Here is a 14,879-nt window from a genome sequence, read left to right as displayed (position 1 = left end):
CTCCTGTATCTTGGCATAACTCCACAATGCCGGTTTTAAATCACCCTTTTGTCTCCATCCAGATCTAATGCACTTGACTGAATCCTCAATTGCATTAACTTCCTAAGCTGCCATCCGCCATTCCTCTTTAGTAATTGATATGAACTAATTTTCCAATACATCATTGACACTGGCTACACATCACATTACTACTTCATCCTCAACCTTATCATCATCCTCACAAAGAGGCAGCCTTGACAAGCAGTCAGCCTGTACATTTCTCCATGCTGCCACATGTTCAATTGTAGTACATATACTCCTGCAATCTAGCAGCAAACCGCATAAGACGTGAAGACCCTTTACTTGCTCCCCACGGACTCAACATTTTGACTAATGGCTTATGATCCATTCTAAAAGTAAACTGTGTTCCCCACAAATAGGTGCTAAAATACTGAACACCCCATACAGCAAACAATGACTCCCTCTCAATTACAGCATAATTGCCTTCAGATTTATTGAGAGTGCTTGATGCAAATGCAACAGTTTTTTTCACACCAATCTTCATTTACGGCAGTACAGCACCAATGCCATGAGCACTAGCATCAACTGTAAGTATAGCACTCTTGCCAGGCTCAAACGGGATCAAGAAGCCAGCATTCACAATCTCATCTTTTATATTTCTGAACGCCATGTCCTGAATGTCACCCCATTCAAACTATTTACCCTTCTCAATAGCTCCCTGAGAGGCTCAGTTTTGTCTGCAAAGTTGAAGTCAAATTTGGAATAGTATTTGACTAATCCCATGAATGACTTGAGCTGATCCTTGTTGGTGGGAATAACCTCACACTTGATAGCTTTCAATAAGTCCTCTTTCGGTTCCACCCCTCTCTCTGACATGGTATACCCTAAGTAATCAATCTCCTTCAAAGTATAACAATTAATCTCCTTAAAGTAAGCCCTGCCTTGTCCAACACTCCTAAAACTTTTGCTCATGTCTTGTTATGTTCTGCCTCACTTTTCCCAGTGATAAGAATGTCGTCCTGGAAATATTGTGCATTCTAAACCTTACTGGCAGTCAATATTTTAGAATTAGGATGCAGCATAACCTGATGGTAAACCGACCTTAGATCTAATTTCGTAAAGAACTTTGCTCCATTGATTAACAGCATGTTCTCAGTGATGTTAGGTAAAGGGAAACGGTCTACAGTTATTTTCTGATTCAATGATCTGAGGTCAACACAAAATCTTAGTTTACCATCCCTTTTTTTAGTGATAACCACCGGAGAAAGCCATTCTGAGACTTCTATCGGCTCAATGATGTCTTGCCCCTGCATGTCCGCTAGAATTTCTTTCACCTCACTTCGAATAGCCACCTGAATCGTTCTCACTCCATGTCTCACAGGTTGTGCCCCTTCTTTTACCTTAATTTCATGTACATACCCCTCCAGCCTCCCTAAAACATCCTTAAAAACATTTTCATACGTGGCCAAGATGGATTCTGTACTGTCATGGAGCATGAGTACTCGCTCTTCAGACCTAGGATCTAAAATCACATGCATGTCATGTTGTTGTACCCAACCCAATATATTATGGCTGGTCCCTCCTTTGGCACATACATTTTTCCCACAGCTTTTCTCTCCCTTTAAATCCAATTCTAGCTTGTACAAAACCTTAATAGAGATGACCTCCCCTCCATACCCTTTGGGCGTAATATCACTGTCACAAGGAGTTATATTAGGCTATTTAACGTTCAATAAGCAAAATGGCACAATGGTGAACATTGAACCTGGATCCACCATCAGCTCCAGCGCAACACCATGACCCATAAAACTTGCTATTGGATTTTGCAATCTTCCACTATGCTCATAATCCATACAAAGTACTATGTCCAAGGGGGGCAGGGTCTCACCAACAAAAGCAATTTTATTTTTCAAAGAATCCTTGAAAGATCTTGCTAGATGCCCCTTTTTCCTGCACCTTCTACCAGCTTTATCCTTAGCATGGCAACCCAAAAGTTCATCAGCCACACCTATAGCACCCATTAAAGGTATTCTTGTTGTCTGAGAAAAGTTTTGGTTTGAGATTATTAGCTAAGGGTTTGTACTCGTTCTTTTGCTTCCTTTGTGGTCATTATTTGCTACATCTTCTTTCCTATTAACCACATTCACTGTGTTATTTCTTTTCTCTTCTATGTTTTGCAATCCTCTCATTAATGTTAGATTGCTCGACTATTTTTGCAATAGAAATAACTTCCTGCAAAGTCGGATTCCTAACCACCCACAGTCTCTCTTGCATCCTTTTGTTTTTGCATTGGACAATTATCTGATCACGTATCATTTGATTTGTCATTGTACCAAAATCACATTTGAGTGCTAACTCTCTTAACCGTTTAACCATTTGATCCACTGTTTCTCTTTCCTTTTGTGGTAAAGTATAACATTTGTGATGCTGCACACCTATGTTAACCTGTTTGCCATTGTACGTTCGTGATCTGTGTTTCGCTTCTAAATGAGGATTGTCAAGTGGCTCACCATCAGCTCTCACAACCTCCTGTATACTTTTCAAAACAAAACAAGATAACCTTCTGGACCTAAAGAATTCAATAATAATGCTTTTTTCTATGCTGCAGAAAATCTCAGACCATCAATGGCTTTAATGTAATTTTCAAAAATAGCAATCCACTCTTCCCACTAAATGGAAGGGGCTTCACCCTCAGACAAAAAGTTAGGTGGTGGTGTAATCATTTGACTAGTTGCCATATTGGTAAGTTGAAATTAGAGCATAAAACCAAAACGTGCCCCTTTATTATTTTTTTTTAAGTGTAGATTATAAGTGCTTTCTAAGCATAGCGCAAATATTTGTGAAAACGGGCTTAGGCTGCTAGAAACCAAAACACATACAGGCTATAAAGTATCATGCAATTGTATAAAATGACTAAGCATAAAAACTTGAGTAAAATAAAATAATATATATAAGTGCTAAGTCCTGAAGTAATTTTGATAATGCCAAACCCAATGTGCACAGATTATCACAGAACTTGAATTTGCGGTGTGCAGATCACCGTAATATGCGCATGCACCCTAAAGAATAAGAGGGTGCAGATCACCGTAGTACACGTTCACACAAATCCAGTGATGATGCCAAAAGCTGTGTGCACAGATTATCACAGAACTTTTTTTAAATTCTTTTTTAAATAGTGCAAACTAGACCCGAGGCAACTCAAATTTGGGGTGTGCAGATCACTGTATTATGCACCTGCACCATAAAGAAATACAGGTGTACAGTTTGCACAAATCCAGTGTAGAACGCTGATAATGTGACCAATACTTGCAAATCACCGTGATGATCTGCCGGGTGGACTCATGGAGCCGAAGGGCTAAATGAATAAACAGCAAGCCATCGGCTATCATCTAATAGAGCAAAAGGTCACAAAAAGTATAGATCACCATGACGAACTGCTTGAATGACTGGTCCGTGTAGCACCATGTTATTAAGCAAATGCTGATCCAAAATGGTGGTACGCATAGCGCCTGATGTAAGGCGTGCATCGTAGCAACAAAGCCGTAGTCAGAGATCAGAGGATCAGAACCACAGAGCGCGAGGGTCCTTAGCGCCCACCTCCAGGATTCCCGAGAATGGCTGCCATCACAAAACAGTAATGTAAGAGAAAAACAGTACCTTGAATAGGGTATATCAATGAAGTACAAGTAGAGTAGTGTACACTGCTGTGGGAAGCAGAGTGAAAATATTGCCTTGGTCAAGTCACCGCTTTGAAGACATAGATCCAAGTCACTTCGTTTAACACGTAATCAATCAATCAATCAAGGACATTTATAGAGCGCACTACTTACCCGGAGGGTCTCAAGGCGCTTGGGGGAGGGGGGTGCTGCTACTGCTCGAACAGCCAGGTCTTGAGCTTCTTCCTGAAGGAGAGGTGGTCTTGGGTCAGGCGCAGGTCGGTCGGGAGGGAGTTCCAGGTCTTGGCGGCCAGGTAGGAGAAGGACCTTCCTCCTGTTGTCGTTCTTCGGATGCGGGGGACGGCGGCGAGGGCGTGACTGGCTGATTGGAGATGGCGTTTGGGAGCGTAGAAGTTGATGCGGTTGTTGAGGTAGCTCGGGCCTTGATCGTGTAGGGCTTTGTGTGCGTGGGTGAGGAGCCGGAAAGTGATTCTTTTGTTGACGGGGAGCCAATGCAGGTCTCTCAGATGTCCGGAGATGTGGCTGTGTCGTGGGATGTCGAGGATGAGTCTGGCTGAGGTGTTCTGGATCCGCTGGAGTCTCTTCTGGAGCTTGGCGGTGGTTCCGGCGTAGAGGGCGTTGCCGTAGTCCAGTCGGCTGGTGACGAGGGCCTGGGTGACTGTCTTCCTGGTCTCGGTGGGGATCCACCGGAAGATCTTCCGTAGCATGCGCAGGATGTTGAAGCACGACGAGGAGACGGCGTTGACTTGTCTGGTCATGGAGAGGGAGGAGTCCAGGATGAAGCCCAGGTTGCGTGCGTGGTCTGTCGGTTTGGGTGCGGTGCCCAGGGCGGGGGGCCACCAGGAGTCGTCCCAGGCGGAGGGCGAGGAGCCCAGGATGAGGACTTCTGTCTTGTCTGAGTTCAGTTTCAGGCGGCTGGTCGTCATCCACTCGGCTACGTCTTTCATCCCTTCGTGAAGGTTGGCTCTGGCGGCGGCAGGGTCGTTGGTCAGGGAGAGGATCAGCTGGGTGTCGTCGGCGTAGGAGATGATGTTGAGGTTGTGTTGGCATGCGATGGCCGCGAGGGGGCTCATGTAGACGTTGAAGAGGGTGGGGCTCAGCGAGGATCCTTGAGGGACGCCGCAGATGACTTCGGTGGCCTCTGACTTGTACGGTGGTAGACGGACTCTCTGTGTTCTTCCGTCGAGTAAGGAGATGATCCATTCCAGTGCCTTCTCCTGGATTCCTACGTTGCTGAGGCGCTGCACTAGGGTGCGGTGGCAGACAGTGTCGAATGCCGCGGAGAGGTCTAGGAGGATGAGGGCCGCTGTTTCTCCGTTGTCCATCAGGGCTCGGATGTCATCGGTGGCAGCGATGAGGGCGGTCTCGGTGCTGTGGTTGGCTCGGAAGCCAGACTGTGAGGGGTCGAGGGATCCATTCGTCTCGAGGAAGGTCAGTTTCTCATTGTAAAGGAGAGCAGGAAATCGTTGTCAAATTGTTGTAGTTAGGAAGTACACATACACTGATAGAGTAGGTTTCATAGGTTGGTGTAATGGCTCATTTCGCAGCGAGAAACACTTAGCCTGCTTCCCATCAACTATCTCCAGAGTGTTGTCGTGAGCGGCTGGAATGTGGGAGCAATCCACATAGCCATGACAACCCCCTCGAGACCGCTAGGACAAGAAAGCGAGTAGCAGTACATAGATCACATCACTGAGAAATATGAGGACATCTCTACCAAACAAAGATGCACTTTCTTCATATAGTTAGGAAAAAGGCCCCTAGTTGGGTGGAAAATTATCTCTTTGTACTTGCGTCGATTTCTTTATAAGAATTATCAAGTTATCAAACATTTCTGGATAGAGACGCATGAGTAACAATCACATTGCATCACTGGTGGCTTTTCCTCAAGCTCCATTGAGCAGTTGTAGTGTAGAATACATATTAATATTTACCCAAGGAGATACCACTAATTAACCAATAGAAAGTACTAAACTTGGGTAGATATTTTAAGCACAACTGTGGACTCTTTTTAGATAATGGGGCAGGTGCTGGTCTGCTGTGTCCCAGTCACTGACACAGCTGCTGACACACCCATACAGACATTTGGATAGCCACCACTCACCTACTCAGGCACTCACACAGCCGCTAAGACACTCACTCAGACACTGATACACCCACTCACAGAGTTACTCAGAGACTCACTGTCAGAAAGTTATCCTTTTTGCCCTGTTCACCCCCATTTTTTGACTGATACCTCTGATAACTGACTCTGAGTATGCCCTTGGCTATGCTAACCAGGTCCAGGGCCAGAGGTCTGATGAAAAAGCTACATGGTAATTCAATAAACCTACAATTGGCAATGACAGATCCTGTAAGTCCCTAGTATATAATAGGGCAGGGAGATTCGAACTACCTGTAAGTCCTCAGTATACAATAGGACATGGGGTTTAGAGGCACAGTAGATTTCCTGTACTGGAGTGTGCACTACTGTGTTGCTTGCGGTCATTTTTAAAGCCAGCCTTGCTTTGCAGACTATCTTCAAAAATAAATTACATGCAAACTCAACTTTGGTGATAGAAGTACTACCACAGTGGTAATCTACCCTATTTTTACATATAATTCACCCCTAAGGTCTCACTTAGGTACCTCGGGGCGGGGTGTCTTGCAACAATAAGCAGGGGCATTATAAAATATGTTTTATAAGCCCTGGTGTGAGAAAAAATGGCAATTTTGATTTGCCCCAGTGTAGATCATTAGTTTTGTAGACTAATATTGGAATTTGTTAGTTTACAATAAATATTGCTAGGAATGAGCTAAAAATGTCGTTCAAAGATTTGAAAGATTGGTAATTTCTAATCCAACGACTTGCCACGTTGAATTTATCATAACTAATACAGAAAAGAAGTTATAGAACTTTCTTTTCTGTGAGATAAAATCCATCCTTCAAGTTGTCTCTCCTGATGTGTCAGTCTTAACAGACTTAGCCAGGCTGATTTGATGAGGTGATAAGAGGCCATACGAGCTGAGGTAATCTGATGGAGTGAGCTCTGCAACTGCACAGAAAGGGTCAGAAAGGGAGATGGAAAAATCAAACTAGGCTTCAAAGAGAGACAGGACTGTAAGGAATGCCAGGCCTACCACTCCATCTTCCTGTAGCCGAAGCCAGATGGCAGGCCCGGGAATGGAATTTCCAAGAGATGAGGAGAGGGAGTGTTAAAGGAAATGAGCTTCACCAATGGGTTAGTTTATCTAGCTCTTACTCCAAAGAAGAGAACATCTCCAACTTGAATCTTAAAGTCTAGTGCTTTGTGGGACAAGAATATGCTACACTTTGGAGGAAGTTGTCATGCTTTTGGGTGACACTCTGCACTCCGGATTATTTGATAAATATGTGAGAGTTACAGAAAAACTCAGTTCTAGTTCAAATTCTAAATTTGAACTTGCTGGCTGAAACTACAGGAAGAAGGATTGCCCTGCGGTAACCCTTCTCTGCACCACAGGGGATTGCTCCATGGAGGACAGCTCCTGTTGTACATTCGGAACTACAGCCCTGAGGACTTTGCCCTGCTTCAAAAATAATTAGGAAGTAAGCTTCCAGAATGCAACAGGGTAACAGAGCTTCCCTGTACCATCTCCCTCACGAATTCCCCAGCCTGGTGTGCGTCCATTGGGCTCTTTAAGGTTTTAGCAAGGTGCATTGTAGAAACTGTATTCTTAACTTCTAGTGATTATCTTAAAGCTTCTGGACCCGTAGATCTGTGTTTTTGCCTCTTTTAAGCCTCAAGAGGAACTTCAGGAAGAATTCCAGAAGTTTGGAGGAACTTTTGGAAAAAACATCATAAGTGGACCAACCAGACATCGAGAGTCAAGCTGGCTACCTTCAACCACAACCCAGCCTGGATTACAGGTTCGCCACACTGAAAGCTCCGGAGCTCAAGATTTCCAGGAGTTGACCAGGAGCTCAGCTTAACCAAGCCGACCAACCCTCTGCGAATCCGTCTTGATGAAGTAACTTGCTTGCCATTGAGAGAAAATCATCCAGAAAAGTTTTTAAGTGTGAAGGTAAAATTTTGACCGGGGCCTCCCGGATTGTGTATCTGACCACGTCTGCATCGTGGTCAGCCTTAAACTTTGACTTGACCTGGTCAAGCTTGACCAGATGTCCCAAGTTGATGCTAACTGTTTTAAGCACTATAAAGGTGTTACATTTTAAAAATACATATCTCCGGTTTCGACATTGGAGTTTTGTCATTTTGGTGCCATTTTTAAGATACAAATATTTCCTATTTGTGTAAATTGGTGTGGGATTTTTATTGTGTGCTGAGTCTTATTTAATCTATTGGTGTATTTAAATGTTTTACATACCTGCCTCCTGAGTTAAGCCTGCCTGCTCGCAGCCAGCTACCAAGGGTTGAGCCAGGGGCTAATGTATTGAGACCTTGTCTGGACTTAATATTGCCTGGGTGGCCTTTTTGATAATGGTAGGTGCACACTTACCCCTACCAATAACCCATCCGCCAAAACTCACACACTCCCTCACAGAGCCACCAATACATCTATTCACAGAGCTACTCAAACACTCTCATATGCACTCATAGACCCACTTGGGCACTCATGCACCCATTTGCAGAACCATTCACCAAAAATAAAGAATGGTTACCGGGATGTTATAGTTAGGAAATAACACTGAAAAAGTAGTAATTAACTAAAAGAAAATTAAAGGTCACAGGGTTAATTATAGTCAGGAAATACAAATAAAATAGCCTTAGAAATACACTGACAAAAAACAAAGATTACAGGGACGTTATAGTTAGACTCACATTTCACTCATTTCAAACCATAGAATTTCAGCAGTTATAGTTACCTAAGCTAACTATAACTTACACTCCCACAATGCACTGCTTATGACCTCACATATTACATCAATCATGATGGTCAGTGACATCACTGATGACATAATATACAGAACCACTCACACCCCGTACAGTCTCTCATACACTTACTCAGACACACAGACGCATTTACATATCTATTCAAAGATCCATACAACTTGTCACACATTCACTCACTTATCAATGCAATCACTCACATACTCACCCACTCACTCACCCATATAACCACTCACACAACCACTCACTCATACAGGTACTTTTACAACCACCAATTTACCCAAACAACTTATACATCCATATAATCACCCATACGGCTACTTACACGCACACTCAATCAATTATAGAATCACTCAGACAACCAGTCACTAACCCATAGAGCATCTCACAGTCCCATTGATATACCAATACAGCTTCTCACACACCTACTCACACACTCTCACAACTACTTACATACCCATTCATTCATCCCTACAAGCACTCAGATGACTACTCACTCACTCGCTCACCCATACAGCCACCAACACAGACACTCACTCTCCAATACAACCACACACACTCACTCAAACAGTCACTCACTCACACATCACATACAGCCACTTACACATTGATTCACTCACCCATACAGCCACTCAGTCATCCCATACAGCCACTTACACACCCACTCATCCACCCACAACAGTCACACACACTTCCACTCACTCGCCCATACAGACACTCACTCACACACTCACTCACTCACTCACTCACTCACTCACTCACTCACTCACTCACTCACTTACTCACTCACTCACTCACTCACTCACTCACTCACAATAAAGCCATTGACAAAGCTACTCAGTTACCCATACAGCTACTCACACACTCATTTATTCACCCATAGAGCTACTTACACTCCCACTTATTCACACACCCATTCACACAGCTATGCAGCCACTCACACCCCCACTCACACACTGATACAGACAGTCACAAAGCCACTCAGATGACAACTGTTAGAAACAATATCACTCTATAGTAGAGAAAGAATTGTAATTTAACCTATGCAGTAGCTTAGTATGTATCATTCAGTCTCAGAAACACTAACACTCACTGGATAATGTCATCAGCGATGTCATCAGTGAAGTCATCAGTTATGTCACTGACCATGTCATGAGTGGTGTAATATGTGAGTTCATAAGCAGTGCATTCCACAGGCATAAATTACAGTTGGCTCAGGTAACTATAACATCTGAAGTTCTAAGGTTTTGTATGAGTGAAATGTAAGTCTAACTATAACGTCCATCTTACCTTTGTTTTTTTAGTGTTACACCACTATATAGTAGGAAAGACATTTTTTGTTTTTTGAGTATCTTTGGTGCTATTTAGGAAATGTGCACAAATCTGTCCCAAAAAGAATTTCATCCACCTCAGCTTCTTCTTGTCAATCATGGGCCGTGAAAAACGGGGTTCCAACACTTCCCATGTTAATTTCCATAGAAAAGTTTGATGCAAATTCCTTCAGCCACTTTTCAAAATAATTTCTTTTAAAATTGTGCTTTGGGTAGGTATGAAGGAGTTAAAATGTTAGGTATATCTGGCCTATTAGTTCTGTGGCAGTTCCGTGGCAATCCCGTAGAACCAAAATATTTTTTTAATGACCCTATGATTGGCCGAAGGAAGTTATTCTCTTGTTGGCCCTTTCAGCAATGCAGGACTGGTACCATTCCCCTAGTACAGGTTGATCTGATTGGCTCAAAATTGCATATGTTACTCCCTGAGCTCAACACAAATAAACACCAATGCAACCTCTGTAAAGAAAAGAAAACAATTCCACTTGGGTGCAGTAGTAATGTCTCTCGTTTTTGTTAAAATTTCCGTTGAAGTATACAAATCCAATGTTATGAATTTCCAATAAGTTTTAATGTTCGATTCTTCAAACAAGTCCAGAATCAAAAACTTCTTCAATTCAATTCTGTAATAGCCAATTGTAGGCTTCTTCAAATCAATCCTTATACAGCCTCTTCAAATCAATCCTTATACAGCCACAATTCAATACTTATAAAGCCAACACGTGTTTCGTCAGATGCTGTATAATTACATCTATTGACTTCATCAGGGCTGCAACCCAGAAAATGAAACATGTATAAGTAATCCGTCTGACACTTTCAAAAATAAGAAACCATCACCGATTTTGTAAAAATAGTGGCGATCAGTTAGAGAAACAACCAAGTGACTGGTGAAGTACAAAGTAAGTCGCAATTGTGATGAAATAAATCTCAGTTACAGTAGTAAATGCTGCATTATGCCAGGTGTAAGTAGTCCCAGTATACCGTGCTCAAAATAAACAAAATGTGAAATAATCCCAAGAAACCATAAAGGCTATTGCAAGTTTATAAAGAAAATTGTACCTTTAAATAAACAAGTCTTTCCCTGCACTGCTAATCCTTTTAGTCAAGGGGTGAGACAAGTAGGATTTGCCTGGAATGAAGGTATACCGACAAAATTAGTTCAGTTATGTGTTTAAAGATTACAAAATATTACAAAAATAGCCATGACGATTCAATTGTACAAAATGTGATCATGTCACACCTGTCCTTTATATAAAGTGCGCTAATTCGCAATAAACAAACATAAACTATATATGTTCCATGTGGTATCCTACCTCTATGCTCCCAAATCTATGGAGTCATCTTCTCCTACGTCATTAATTATCGTCCTGTGTTACTTGTTCCAAAATACACAATACACGGGTACATGTACCTGTAAAGTGTCAAAAGAAATAATGAATATCTATCCTACTCGCCGGCACCCCGTTCCCCACATAAACAGTAATTACCTGCTCGTATCCCCTATGCTCCCTCATACAGCACCATCACTTTCGCGTTCGCGTGCTGCCTCTGCGCCATTTTTAAAGTTACCCGAACCCAAAAGTAAACCAGCGCCATGTTGGAATGTCGATCGTGACACTAAAAATTAAAGTAAGACCTATTCTCTGTGACGAAAATGCATTGGCAAGTGCATACTGAATTATGGGTCAATACTGTCTATTTTTACGTAAAATTTATGAAAATTGTACCAAGATCAAATCATCGAATTAATATGTACCGATATGTCAATACATGTTGTATGGATATTAATCTAACTTATAATTGAAAATATCCGTAGTATAACTCAGTAAATCTCTCTTAAGACCCCAAACTACTGCCGACAACGTAATTGTCCTTTCTCTATTACAATCGAACTCATTCTGTAGAATATAACAACACAGGTAAACATATTATTAAATCATTTATCACCTGCGATACAACATTTGTGGTTTATGTTATAGTATGTACCTGTGGAAAGATATATGTGGGGAGTACTGTGAGGAGACTTAGAGACAGGATGGTTGAACATTTCCGTGTACTTAAAAGTGGGGATACGAGGTATCCTATTGCTGCCCATCTAGTCCAAAACTTCCATGAACAGCAGAAACATAAATTCTTATATCATGGTATTGAACATGTAACTATGGACATAAGAGGCGGCAATAAAGTTCTTAAACTGAGACGAGTTGATGCTAGATGGATCATGAAACTTGGAGTGGTTAAAGAAGGTCTTAATTTGGATTCAGAGCTTCAATATTTCCTTGGAGAATGAACAGTTTCTTAGGTAACATACGTCTCTGTACTGAATAATTATGTGACATGTATGTACGACAAATGCAGTACTGTATGAGCATATTCAGTTCCTGTTATAACCAATGAATGTGAATCATGAGAATTGTACATTTTGTAACTTGTATATTCAAAATTTTCTATTTTAAATCAGGACTATTAATGTATACAGTGTTATTTAGTGAATATACTCTATTGGTCATGCTATATGAGGATATATATTTATGCATGTAATAATGTTGTAAGATAGGGGGATCATTAGAATGATTTAGTATGTTTTGTACCTCCTAATATGGGTAATTAGCTTCTATTTTTTCTCAAATCACCCCTCCTTTCTGGTGTATATACCTTCTCATCAGTACAGTTTAATGGACAAAGATGGAGCACCCTGGTTTTTGGTATACCGACCATGAACGCATAATGAGCAGGAAGAACCGTAGCCATGAGGAGTTTACGTGGATATAGAGTTTTGAGACTCTAGGTTCGAGGCAGCAGTCGCCTACAGTTTAAAAAAAAATATTTTTTGGTAACTTATTTTTCGCTATCATGATTTCATTTTCGGTTTCTATGATTTGGAGATGAAAAGTTTATTAGTATAATCGTGGACGTTCGGATTTCCACAGTTTTGTAACAGAATATCGTAAGGTTGCCTTCAACTGAATGAGTTCGATTGTAATAGAGAAAGGACAATTACGTTGTCGGCAGTAGTTTGGGTTCTTAAGAGAGATTTACTGAGTTATACTACGGATATTTTCAATTATAAGTTAGATTAATATCCATATAACATGTATTGACATATCGGTACATATTAATTTGATGATTTGATCTCGGTACAATTTTCATTAATTTTACGTAAAAATAGACAGTATTGACCCATAATTCAGTATGCACTTGCCAATTCATTTTCGTCACGGAGAATAGGTCTTACTTTAATTTTTAGTGTCACGATCGACATTCCAACATGGCGCTGGTTTACTTTTGGGTTCGGGTAACTTTAAAAATGGCGCAGAGGCAGCACGCGAACGCGAAAGCGATGGTGCTGTATGAGGGAGCATAGGGGATAGGAGCAGGTAATTACTGTTTATGTGGGGAACGGGGCGCCCGTGAGTAGGATAGATATTCATTATCTCTTTTGACACTTTACAGGTACATGTACCTGTGTATCGTGTATTTTGGAACAAGTAACACAGGACGATAATTAATAACGTAGGAGAAGATGACTCCATAGATTTGGGAGCATAGAGGTAGGATGCCACATGGAACATATATAGTTTATGTTTGTTTATTGAGAATTAGCGCACTTTATATAAAGGACAGGTGTGACATGATCACATTTTGTACAATTGAATCGTCATGGCTATTTTTGTAATATTTTGTAATCTTTAAACACATAACTGAACTAATTTGGTCGGTATACCTTCATTCCAGGCAAATCCTACTTGTCCCACCCCTTGACTAAAAGGATTAGCAGTGCAGGGAAAGACTTGTTTATTTAAAGGTACAATTTTCTTCATAAACTTGCAATAGCCTTTATGGTTTCTTGGGATTATTTCACATTTTGTTTATTTTGAGCACAGTATACTGGGACTACTTACACCTGGCATAATGCAGCATTTACTACTGTAACTGAGATTTATTTCATCACAATTGCGACTTACTTTGTATTTCACCAGTCACTTGGTTGTCTCTCTAACTGATCACCACTATTTTTACAAAATCGGTGATGGTTTCTTATTTTTGAAAGTGTCAGACGGATTAATTATACATGTTTTATTTTCTGGGTTGCAGCCCTGATGAAGTCAATAGATGCAATTATACAGCATCTGACGAAACACATGTTGGCTTTATAAGGATTGAATTGTGGCTGTATAAGGATTGATTTGAAGAGGCTGTATAAGGATTGATTTGAAGAAGCCTACAATTGGCTATTACAGAATTGAATTGAAGAAGTTTTTGATTCTGGACTTGTTTGAAGAATCGAACATTAAAACTTATTGGAAATTCATAACATTGGATTTGTATACTTCAATGGATATATTGACAAAAACGAGAGACATAACTACTGCACCCAAGTGGAATTGTTTTCTTTTCTTTACAGAGGTTGCATTGGTGTTTATTTGTGTTGAGCTCAGGGAGTAACATATGCAATTTTGTGACGAACTCTGGATTGGTTTCCAGGGTTTTCTGGGGATTGTATGGTTACCGGTCCCCTTTTCTCTCTTGGAGTTCACCTAAATTACATTTCATTTGGTTATATTGTACCACGTGCTGTGCGCCTGACCTCTGACCTGGTCACCTATTTCTTTAATTGATCTGATTGGCTGGTGCCAACTCTAAGACAAATGTCACACTCATTGCAAGACTTTGAGACCCTGTGCCCTGAAATTATAAAATATAAGATCTAAGAGGACAGGGTAGGAACACCTTGACCCACTGCCACTTTGTGGAGGGCCTAGAGGAAACTCCCACGGGCCAAGAGAATAAACGTCCAAGCGAGTTCCTTCTACTTTTGCTGAAAAGGAAATTATTTTAAAAATGAATTTTTACACTACCACAGAAACTTCTAGTGAGAGAATCTGACCAAATAGAGTCATTGAACTAGGTTGTAACTCAACCCACAAAGCTCTTGGAATGCACCTAAGAGTTCCAAAATAAATTCACATTGGTAAATTTCTCTATGCTTGGTTACTAAT

Source organism: Lissotriton vulgaris, chromosome 3_2 (assembly GCF_964263255.1).
Source record: "Lissotriton vulgaris chromosome 3_2, aLisVul1.2, whole genome shotgun sequence".
NCBI lineage: Eukaryota > Metazoa > Chordata > Amphibia > Caudata > Salamandridae > Lissotriton > Lissotriton vulgaris.
Note: the sequence above shows the minus strand (reverse complement) of the source record.